The sequence below is a fragment of the Paramisgurnus dabryanus genome, chromosome 2 (genome assembly GCF_030506205.2).
Source record: "Paramisgurnus dabryanus chromosome 2, PD_genome_1.1, whole genome shotgun sequence".
Taxonomy (NCBI): Eukaryota; Metazoa; Chordata; class Actinopteri; order Cypriniformes; family Cobitidae; genus Paramisgurnus; species Paramisgurnus dabryanus.
Window position 1 is genome coordinate 2,692,632 of NC_133338.1, and position 12,056 is coordinate 2,704,687.

Here is a 12,056-nt window from a genome sequence, read left to right on the forward strand (position 1 = left end):
TTTGTGATTACCATGGTTTTACTACAGTAACCATTTTTTTAACCGTAGAAAAACAATGGTTAATTTTTGTAAGGGCAGGTGAAGTGATACCTAGTTTTATACTGTTAATTTTATTTTAACCCCTTTACTGCTGTTTTTCTGAACCTTATACTTCTTATGTTTGCAGATAATGCAATGTGTGGGGCCTGCTTGGATGTGTAAAGACCATGGGCTTAAGACCTCAGAGCCTGTGTTTTTACTGGCGTTGCCTCGCTATCCTCTGCCTCTACCACTAAAAAAGTGCAAAACAATAGGTTTAGGTTCTGCACATCACTGATTGAAGAAAAATGATTTGTAACTTTCAGCAGTGAAAAACTCATGCTACATATATTGTTTCCACCTGTTCCCTTAAGATGGGTAATAAACCAATTTCACATCGTTTAGGGGTCTCATTTATAAAACTGTGCGTAGGATCCTTACTAAAAGTCTACGTACACACAAAAGCCAAAAATGGCATACGCAAAAAAATATTAAGACCTATAAAACAAAGCACTGTTCCCTTTATAAATCACAGATCACCTGCAAGTGTTCATACATGAATCATCCTCAGGTCCCACCCTGCAAGCCCATCTCTCATTAAGTTTTTTCTTTTATAGAACACAACCTTTGTGTGGGAACTGGTGTACGCACATTTCCAGCCCCGTTTTGTGCATACGCCAGTTCCCACACAAAGGTTGTGATCTATACAAAACCGAACTTAATGGGAGAATGGGCTTGCAGGGTGGGACCTGAGAATGATTCATGTATGAACAATTGCAGGTGATCTGTGATTTATAAAGGGAACAGTGCTTTGTTTTGTCTTAATATTTTTTGCCGTATGCCATTTTTGGCTTTTGTGCATACGTAGACTTTTAGTAAGGATTTATAAATGAGACCCCAGGTGTCTGGTTTTGTTGATAATAACGATGCCAATCATGCCATAATTGAAAAGGAAAATTTTGTAGGTTGTTTTTATTATATTACTGTTAATACACTGCATCTACATTTGTACTACTCTTATACTTTTACTACACTGCACATGTGTATGTATATACACTGTACATGCGATTTTCTATGTAACTGTTATAATAATCTTAAACCATTTGTCTTTGATGCATTTTTGCTCTGCTATTTAAAGGCTACTGCTTAAACATTGCATATTTAATTTATACTACTGTAAACCATGCTACTTTCTTCACTGCATGTCTATACAATATACTATCAACCTTCCTTTGCAGTTTCTTCAATAAAAACTTCCTCTCTTCTCCTTTGTGCACTTTTTATCTTTGTGATATTTGTGAAATGGCTGTAGCACTGCCTGTGGTAGCTTGTGTTAGCTAGTTTGATTAACTTGTTTGTCGGTTCCTGGCTTTGTTACTTATATGCCTGTATTATTCTTGTGTACTGCTTTCTCTGCATTCAAGGTCTTTCCACAGAATCACTGATTAAATCAATTTCTGCCAACTTGTGCCTGTGAAGGGAATGGTGGGTCCACTATCCTCAAATACATGCATGCAGCACTTCATTTTTTGACATTTCTTTCCAGTAAACATGACAAAGCAGGGAAAATAATTGTCTGTCTTGCTTTATGACGTTGTGTTTCCAAGCGATAACAGATATCAGAATGGTGTAAAAAAATAGAACGGTGTATTTATTAAAGATTACAAAAAAATGACAGGACATGACAAAGATGGTTACATAAAATAAAAACGGTAAGAATGGGCAACGTTACCTCTACATTCACATTTTGTTTCAAACTGAATATTAAAACTGCATTAGTGGCTAAAATTAGTTAACAAGTTCAATCTTTCCAGCGAAACTCGCCAGTTTGTTGACATGCGTCATCACTTTTCCACGCACGCTATTGGATGAACGCAACAAATACGTCATGAACTTCGGACCCCAAACGTAGCTGCTTGCTCTATTCGCCGGGAAAATAACCTGGAGAAAGTTACCGATATTATAGTAATGTGCAAGGTGTGTAAGTGGCAACAATTTTTATTTGCTTTGTTGAAAAGCGTAGCGGTTACATAAAAAAAACTGCGTTATCCATCACAAGAGATCGTCTGATAACACGAAATCTCCCCTCGGCCCACCGTCTATATGTACAGAATATAAGTTTAGCTTGTTGTGGATATTTTTCTAATTATAACCATTCTGTAAATTTGTGACAAAATACAACTTTAAAAACATGTCTTAATAACCTCATTTAAATAAGCAAATATTCTAATATTAGTTTTTATGAGCTCAAATATTCGAATATTATATTACTGAAAATGCCCATCCATGATTTATACATCATCTGAAAGCTAAATAAATTTGAAGTTTGTACGGATCGGACAATATTTGGCCGAGATACAACTATTGTAATGTTTGAATAGCCTATCTTAAATCTTAGGATGCAAAAAATCTAAATATTGAGAAAAGCACCTGTAAAGTTGTCCAGATGAAGTCCTTAGCAACACATATGACTAATGATGATTACATTTTTGGTAGGAAATGTACAAAATGTCTTCATAAAACATGATCTTTACTTTTTTGTCATAAAAAATCAATAATCTTGATCCATACAATGTATTGTTACACTGTAAAAAAAATCCGTAGAAATTACAATGTTATTGCAGCTGGGTTGCCGGTAATTTACCGTAGATTTTCATTTATGTTATTTACTGGCAAGAGTTCGTTCAAAGTTAAATACATTTTAAATATTAACAAGTCTTTATCTTTACAGAATAAAACTATACAATAACAGCCTCATGCAAAGCATTCTGGGAACCAGAAATCATCATCAACCTTTTTCTGTTTTTTTGCTTCAGATTTTGTTTCCCAGAATGTTTTGCTTGATGCTGTTTTTAGTTTTACTCTGTAAAGACAAAGACTTGTAAATGTTTAATGTTCATTTAACTTTGAACAAAATATTGGCAGTAAAAAACATAAATTTAAATCTACGGTAAATTACTGGCAAACCCAGCTGCAATTTCTACGGATTTTTTTTTACAGTGTAGCTATTGCTACAAATATACCTGTGCTGGTCATTCAGCCATCAAAACACAGAAAACACATCATTTTACAAATTTCCAATGGAGAAAGAACCTCAGAAATCATGGATTGTTAAAATGAGAAGGGACATATGACCTAATTTTGAGAAGAGCAGCGCAATGTGTGCATAAAATCTGTTTTTTTTTAGCCTTTTATCGTTAATACATGTTGTAAGCATGTTTACTTTCCTTGAAAACACTAATATAGTCCTATAAAAAAGTACAAATCTTCAATTTGTACATATAAAAAACGCAAGGAAATTAATATGCGAAAAACTTTTCTCTGGTAAGCTTTTTTAATAGGGTGACCATACTTGCCATTCTTCCCGGACGCGTCCTGGCCAGGATTTCGGGTGCGTCTTCCGGAAGTCATATTTGTCGACCGCATACGTCATAGAGGATTATTATTATTATTACAGTAAAGCAACCGTTACATTTTAAGGTAAGAATGAAACTACGATTATATGTCTTATGTTTTTAACTGAATGGCGTATGCGGTCAACAAATACGACTTCCGGAAGACACAGGACGTGTCCGGGAAGAATGGCACGTAAGGTCATCCTATTTTTTAAGCACATTGACTGGAATCAACAGGAGCAGGATTCATTTCTAACTAAATTACAGCAACTTTTTCTATCCTTTTCTTCTCTATTTTTAAAAAAAATACTTTGTATACAGTGCTAAGCTTGATAAAACTAGTTTTAGTGCACTTATGGTGTTGTTCTAATTGCTTCTATAGTTGACCTCATTTGTAAGTCGCTTTGGATAAAAGCATGTACATGTAATTTGAAATGTTCACCCTGGCAGGATTTTTCAAAAAGGTTTTCTTTCAGTGACCTGATACTACCTGTGTGTGGACGAACGCATAGAAAATGTGTGGTTTCTAAAATATCAGTGTTCGTGTGGTTAGGGTCTAAAAAGGCATCGCTAACTTCATTTCCTTTTGTGTTTCTGGGAGTAGTCAAGACCTTTTGTATGATTTTCATTTCCAAGGCTGAAATTAAACCAACGTGTCATCTTTTAACTACACTAAAGTTCACGGTTGGTTGGTTTTAAAAGGTAATCATTAAAAACTGTTTCTCTACGGAGCAGATGTTGACTTTATAATCCTATATTTGTGCTCTTTTAGTACGGTATGTATTTCATATTATTTGCATGCCTCCAGTCACACTTATTATAATGACTTTCTCATAGCTAAATGAATTAAATTCTGCGAAAAGATTGCATTTTAATATTTTCACAGCAGACAAATAGACTCTCTGTATGTAAATCCAAATAGACAAATATACAACATTTGAGCTCATATTGGAAAATTAGTTTTAACTTTACGTTTACTTTTAAATTATAAATTGCTGTGACAGCCTTGGCTCACAAGGGACCGTGAACAATATTAAAGCCACAATATGTAGGATTTTTACCACTAGAGGTCGCCATTAAGCAATAACAAAGATGAAGCTAAATGACGTTATGAAGGAGAGTGGAACATAGGAGATGTTGTTTTCATCATCCAGAGACATATGGAGTTCACTAATCATGTTCATGGATGAGGTAATGAATTAATGTTTTATAATCTGTAAGTAAAATCACATTATTTTATGCCATCGTAATGAATTAGCTTCAAGGATCAATAGCTGCATGTGTGGTAGATGCTGTATAATTGCCACTTCTGCATTTGTCCACTCGTGTTGCCATAGTTTATACAAATGTAAACTGAGGATCATGCCGATATTAAGTCACAAAAAAATGACAATTACAAGGAAGACAAAGGACGAGCAATTATTTAAAACAGGAATTTCTCTGGATTTTCCACTCCTTGGGAACTTCTGGGATAATGGGTTTCATTCACTAAGCATGCATACGCACAAATTTGTGCGTGAGATGTGTTAAAATAGGGAGGTAGTATAATAGATCATCCAAACAGCGCCGTCGAAAACGTGACGTCCTTTAGGGATGTAACCAATCTCTCGCTCGTTCCTCCATCAGCCAATGACTTCATTGAAAATATTGATAGACAAAACATGTAGCCAATTATATAAAGAATACAATGATCTCTGTGTAACTTACATGTGTTTGACTTCATGCTGCGCTGCAAGAACTGACAGAGAGATGCAGTCATCCGACTGCAGCGCCGCATAAAGTCAGTGAAGCGGCTGACGTACGATGCTGCTGACTGTTATTTGTTCCACCTCCACTTCATTTATTTTTCTTTTGTTTTGTGCGCCCAAGCTTCATTTACAGTCTGGGGAGACACACGCTATAAGAAAAAAAAAACGTAGCAAACATGTCTGAGGAACAGTTCAGCCGCGTCACTACACTGTAAATAATTTTCGTTGTTTTCACAGTTTTTTACTGTTTTTCTCGACAGTTTCTTACTGTATAAGTTGTTTACAGTTTGTTACTATAGATTTGTTGTTTCCACAGTATTTTAATGTATTTTCAACAGTTTTTTACTGCATAAGCTTTGTACAGTAGGCTACTGTAGTTTTCCAATGCATTATGGGAAATATTACTCTGAATACAGTATTACCAACCAACTGCAAAACACAATGACAAACGTCTATTTATATCTTAAATGCTTAATTTTTTTGTGAGATATTTGGTTTAATGTCTGTTTTCACATCAGATGCTCGGTGTGTTCCTTTAACATAAATCAGGTGCCTTTTCTGAGGCTTTAATGAAATCACCAGCCAATTCAATAGACATACCATCAGTTCTTAATATTGTTGCCTCTGTGTCACAAAATGTATTTTTAAGATTAGTTTAGGCGATAATATATATATGTATAATCTTCAAATAGCAGTCGATTAGTTAAAAAAGCGCTAATTTTAGAATTTGATTAAACAAATGCGGAGGGTTCAAGCGCGAGTCGGTCACGTGATGTGCTCCTCAGTTCTGTCAGTAGGGGGAGTGGGAGAACGCGTGTGTGTCGTCGTATCTGTTCTGCTCATCTAGCGCGTATTTCTTTATTAATATCTGCTGGGTGAATATTAATACGTATATGCTAACATTAATTTTGTGACCACAAAATGACAGAGAGCTATTATACGAGATATTGTGTCGTCGTGTTTGTCTTCACTCACTTCATCATTATCTGGTAAGTGCTATATGCAATATCTGGTATGAGACTTTATTGGCACTAAAGGGTTCTTTCGGCTAAATTTTACTTAATTTCTGTCATAACAGCAAACAACTTCTGCAACTACACAATGATTGTCTGCCTGTGTGCAAAATAAAGCACGTTCACTGTGTAAAACCCCGCGCAGGGCATTTTCAAATTAACGGTCAGGGCGAGTCTGAGCTTATCGTGTTGTGTTGACAGAGACTTTGCTGAGGTAAGTAAGAGAAAGAAATTAATGTGTTAAATAAATAACGTTATAAACTTGAATTATGTTGTGCCAGAATACGTTGTTTAATGAATATCTGTGGAATAGGTTTAAAATAATACATTAATGACTGAACGTGAACTTGACTGAACATTATGGCAGCTAGAAGTATTGAAAAGACGTATAATAGATTTAACAATGTTTTATCTTCTTTATTAGTGTATGTAAATCTGGGCTACAGTCCACGACAAATTTTCTACGGTAGATTTACGCCTGCATGCTCGTCCTCTCGTCTATCGCGGGGATATCATCACTACAGCGGACATCGCACTGAAGAGATCCTGTGCTTGCGTGGCGGTGTGTTTGTGTGCTCACTTGGATTGAGACCAGCAGTGCTTTTTTAAAAGTGGGTGAGTACTAACTTATTATTGTGTAGTTTCATAAAAGCCTTACTCTTTTCAGTCACATAACTTTTGTTCATCTGCTAATAATAGGACTATCCATACACAAAGATGTATTGTGGATTTAAGTAATATCTGCGAATATTTATGTGAAAATGTATTAGTGTTCTGCTGACATGAGATCTGAAATTGTGTTCTAGGACCTGATATGGATTAATCCAATGATCAACGTTTTCCTTTGTATCCCTGTTTTGTATACGCTGCCATTACATGATGGTCATATGTCCCGGATGATCGGGAGAAGTCACGTGGTTCAATTATTATTATTTTTTTACGTGGTTCAATTTTTTTTCAATTTTTTTTACCATGCATTTAGCATCAGGCAAAGCCTGCAATCAATCTATTAAGACAGAAACAATATCTTACTTATTATTATGTTGTTATGACAATATCATGTGATCATCTGAGTTAGAACAAAATCTATTCATTTTCAGGTATTACTGTGCAAGTTCCCTGAATCATTCTGTTGAAATGTTATGTGTTTAAGATTCTTTATGACATCAAGATGTGGTTTGGGAAGGACCTTCATCTAAATCTGAAGACAGGACATACTGGCTCAAAAAGGTACAATATTTTTTATACCCAATTTGAAATGTTGAACAATTACTTTACTTTACTTTACTTTACTGTGCTGGACTGGTCAAGCGTTTGGTCAGGAACTGCCTATACACTTGAAAAATGCACAGAACTGGAACAGCACATCAGTTGGGAGCACATTAACAAGGATGAAATTTATCCAATAATTATTTTAATATTTATAGGTAAGCAACTACTTGCTGAGTGTATTTAATGAGTGTGTATTAATCTCTTACAGCTCCCATACTTAGTACAGTATATTTTAATCAGTGTGGCAATAACTTGTGTTTTATTTTTATGTTTACACAGGTGTTTCTGATATGGAGAAAAACCCAGCACTGCTCATTTTATTTCTTCATCTTGAGAATACAGCAAGTTTACCTTTTGTCTGGAAAATGTAAGTTTTGAGTTTGGCTAACAATAGAGGTTAGATTTTGATGCAATTTATTACTCATCTCTTTAACTTGTATTTTTAGTTACTCAGTACATGTTATTTTCACAGGATTCAGCAAAGCTAACACCAACAACAATTTTTCATGGCACTTTAAACCACCTTGATGTGAGGAGCCAGCATCAGAATGGATGGTGTCAATATCCTGAAAGTGGAGGTAACAGAGGTACTGTATCTCTTTTTTGTCTCCTTCAGTGTAGCATGTCCAAACCCATCATTGCACACTAAACGTTAAACATTTTTGGTGACTACAAAAGACAGTCTATAACACTTCTAAAATTGTACAAACAACGTATTTCTATAAATTGTTTTGCCATAACAAACCTTACTTAGTGGTAATTGGTTTGTATATAGTTTTGTGTAAATTTGTTCATTTAACGTCTTAAGTTTGGAATGGTCTATACGGAATTAGTTTTGTGTTTATTGATAATAATTATTATAGTTAACACATTTATTTATTTCATACACCAGTTATTATTTATGGGTAGGGGTGTGACGGTCATTATATAACCGTGAGACCGACGGTTATAGTTGAACACCGTCATTAGAACTCTATAACCGGCAAAACCGTGTTATTAAAATATTTTTAAAAACATTTTTTATCAAAGAATTTTAAAATACTAATTAAAAACAATTGTTAACAGTCTGTGTTACACGCCCCCTCATGTTCTCACGCAGTGAAAATACAGAGCGGAGCAACACTGACATACAGGACAAACCAGGTTACTTTTCGGTTACTTTTGAGATTAAACATATTAAACAAAGTCTCACCTTTCAAATCATCTCTTCCGTCAGTACACTCCCCTTTTCAAGTTCAAATCCTCCCATGCTAACCTACTAACTCTCCTGAACGCACATTCACTGCTTGCTGTTAATTTTAAAGAAACGTAGAGCAAGTAGCTAATCAGTGTCTAGTTTATTCAAACGACGGGTGAGCACTGTGCAGCGCGTCTGTGGAGAGCGTTTGCTGCGCGTGGCCATTGTGCTTTTACACCGGTTGCGTTTGCAGCGCATAGTGTGCAGTTTAATAACAATCTGAAGTTCACATTACTTTCTTTTACCTGCATTTATGAGCAAAACCTCTTCAAAAATCCACATTGTTTTTGTGCTGTTCTGTACTGACAGATATATATAGACACAATTACAGACATAAAAAGCCCATGGCACAAATTTGTTTCTCTAAAGATTATTAAGATAGATGATAGATAGAGGATTAATTTATGCTGGGCAGAGAGTGACAGCGCAGTCTTCTTGCAATAGTGTGTTTTTTAAATATTTCATTGCTTTCTGTTAAATTGTTCAACATTATTACTGTTTGAAACACACTTGGCATAACATTCATGATTTTATGGTAAAATGACACTTTCCCGTCAATCCACGAGCATTTAAACGAGCAAAACACACCCCACCGACAGTTATGTTACGAACCGTCACATTTGACTCATGTCATAACCGACATCACCAATTCTGAAACCGGCACACCCCTATTTATGGGTAATATTTGTGTCATGTTTTAGTCACTGAAATGTGTAAAATCGTGCAAAAATATTTAATAGTCTACCTGTGGTCTATTAAATATTATTTATTCAAAATGTAATTCTACTTCGCAGTGGTGGCTGGTGACTTCTCTCCTAAGTGGTGCAAATTCAAAATATGTGTTCAGAGTGTAATGTGTGTTGCTCATCATGTCAAAGTATGCGTTCGTTGTGTCATGTTAACCATGTGCATCTTGCCTTATGTGAAAATACGTGCTTGCTGTAAAAGCGTCAGAAGGGTTTATGATTTTATGACACTCACTTTCACAAAATACTCGCAAGACACTAACTTAACACTAAACTCTGATTACACATGAGATTTAGCGAGATCGTTTATAATAAACCCCTTTGAAGCATCTGCAGCAGACACGCATTTTGACATGATGCGTGATACACATAAGTTTACATGACGCGCTTAATACATGTTGTGACAAGCTTTGCATCGTGCACCCTTGAAAAAGAAGTCACCAACCAGCACTGCGACTGGGTTATTTAAGCTTTCAGTAATGTTATTGTAACATTCTCCGTAATATTTTCTCTGTTCTCTCAAGGTGGATCTCGAGACTTGGCCATGTTCTAGATTATAACTGGTGAGCTCAAAGTACATTATTGCTAAAAACAAGCATTTTAGATGATTAGTTAATTTTTTGACTTATTATTAATTTGTTTTATCATTTGTTACAGGATTATCACAAGTGCTGTCGCCCCTGCTGTATATGACGCCCCCACCACCTACACCAGGTGTAGGAAATGTCGGTCCTGGAGTGCCGTTGTCCTGCAGAGTTTTGCTCCAGCTCTAAACAAACACACCTGAACAACTAGATCTGAAGAGTCACCAGAAAACTACAGGTAGGCGAGGTTTTATCAGGGTTGGAAATGAAATCTGCAGGATTTCGGCACTCCAGGACCGACGTTGCCTACTACTGACCTACACCTTCATCCTGCCACCACCACCCATACTACCTACAAAAAACTGTATTGTAATTATGCTTTTCACTGTATTGTATGATGTGGTTTTCTCATTTAGGGTAACTACACTATGGCAACAATTGGATACATTGATTGCTGACTGATTTTGTTATTTTTTCTTTACTTTTTGTTTAAAATCTAATCATTTTTTTGTTATTTTTGTTAATATTGTTACAAATATACAGTTAAAAACTGCACAATAAATTGTCTGCTTTTAAAGATATAGTTGTTGTCTTTATATTTAACATCAACCAATAAAATAACAGTATTTAATTTAATCTTAAAAAATACAGTAGTATATATTTTACACTGTAAAATAAATAACAGTAAAATTGGAAAATACAGTAGTATATATTTTATACTGTAAAATAAATAACAGTAACATTTCCAGTATAACAGTAAAATGCTGTATGTTGGATCTTACAAAAAACAGTATAATACTGTACTTCATTTTGCAGTATCCTTTAAACTACTGTCATTCTTTCTACAGTAATTTTACTGTTGTTTGAAATACAGGAACTACTGGATAATTGTTGCCAGTAAGTTACTGTTAATTTGACAATAAACTTTTTACAGTGTACAGTCACGTGACTTCACGCACAACAGAGCCGGAAGAGAAAACAATGCTGAATAAAGTCGTAATTCTTGCTATTTGTGGACCAAACTGTATTCTCGATGCTTCAACACATTCTTACTGACCCACTGATGTCACATGGACTCCTTTGATGATGTTTTTATTACCTTTCTGGACATGGAAACTGTACATAGATTTTCAATGAAGGGGACAGAAAACTCTTGGACTAAATCTTACGTTAAAACATCTTAAACTGTGTTCCGAAGATGAACGGAGGTCTTCCGAGTTTAGAACGACATACGGGTAAGTCATTAATGACATCATTTTCAGTTTTGGGCGAACTATCCTTATTTAGGAGTCACGCTGTTCCCTTTGGGGGCGGGGGCGAAAACACAAGCCGCTTATACAGTATGTAAATATACACAGACAATGACGCCCCCTGCTGCACGCTAGAATCTCCGGAAAAACAAGCCGATTTCAACCGCAAAATGTACGCTTTTAAATATACAAAAACTGCTATCTCAAACATGGAGAGGCTTCTTTGTGATCTCAACTAACAGACTCTGCAATAAAACGAAAATCACACATTTTGGAAAAAAAACTTTGTTTCTCATTATCTCGAAACTTGTGCTGCCGACTTGCGTCACTGGTTTCTGTTACAGGTCACAAATGTTATATCAATAAATGTCTTTTTTATCGTATCCAATACGTCTTGTAAAAATGCAAAGCAAAACAGAATATTTTACGTAATAAATATAATCATGGATTTCTTTTCGAGCACTTTTGGTTCGATGAAAAACGGCTCTAAAATTTTCAGTTGACCAGCGTTGCGCTGCAGAAAGCTCTTATATGGAGCTAGATTGGGCGTGTTTTATGCTAATTACCAACCTTGTGTACACGGCAGCTCATGTGTAACAATACAAATTCACTAACAAAAGAACAAGTATAAGAACAAATTCATGTGCGTACACACGTGTTGTGAATTAGGCGGAAAGTTTTCGTTAGAAGTGTGTATAAATATAAAAATGTATGCAATTATTAGTGAATGAGTAATAAGTACACAACTGCATAAAATATCACACTGTGCAAGTGTTTTTTGGATATTTTATTA

At 35.3% G+C, this 12,056-nt stretch overlaps 1 long non-coding RNA gene across 8 annotated transcripts; it reads left to right on the forward strand.

Moving 5' to 3' along the window:
- Window positions 1-5,373: 5,373 nt before the first annotated feature.
- On the forward strand, window positions 5,374-10,592 carry LOC135783447 (uncharacterized). 8 transcript variants are annotated; one of them, XR_012335048.1, is made up of 7 exons: window positions 5,374-6,789; window positions 7,328-7,404; window positions 7,486-7,601; window positions 7,726-7,813; window positions 7,919-8,033; window positions 9,954-9,992; window positions 10,087-10,592. It is a non-coding gene; the product is annotated as an uncharacterized lncRNA (long non-coding RNA). The 8 variants fall into 8 exon arrangements; XR_012335052.1 differs by having other exon boundaries at window positions 5,374-6,785; XR_010545647.2 differs by having other exon boundaries at window positions 5,374-7,404.
- The last annotated feature ends 1,464 nt before the right edge of the window (window positions 10,593-12,056 follow it).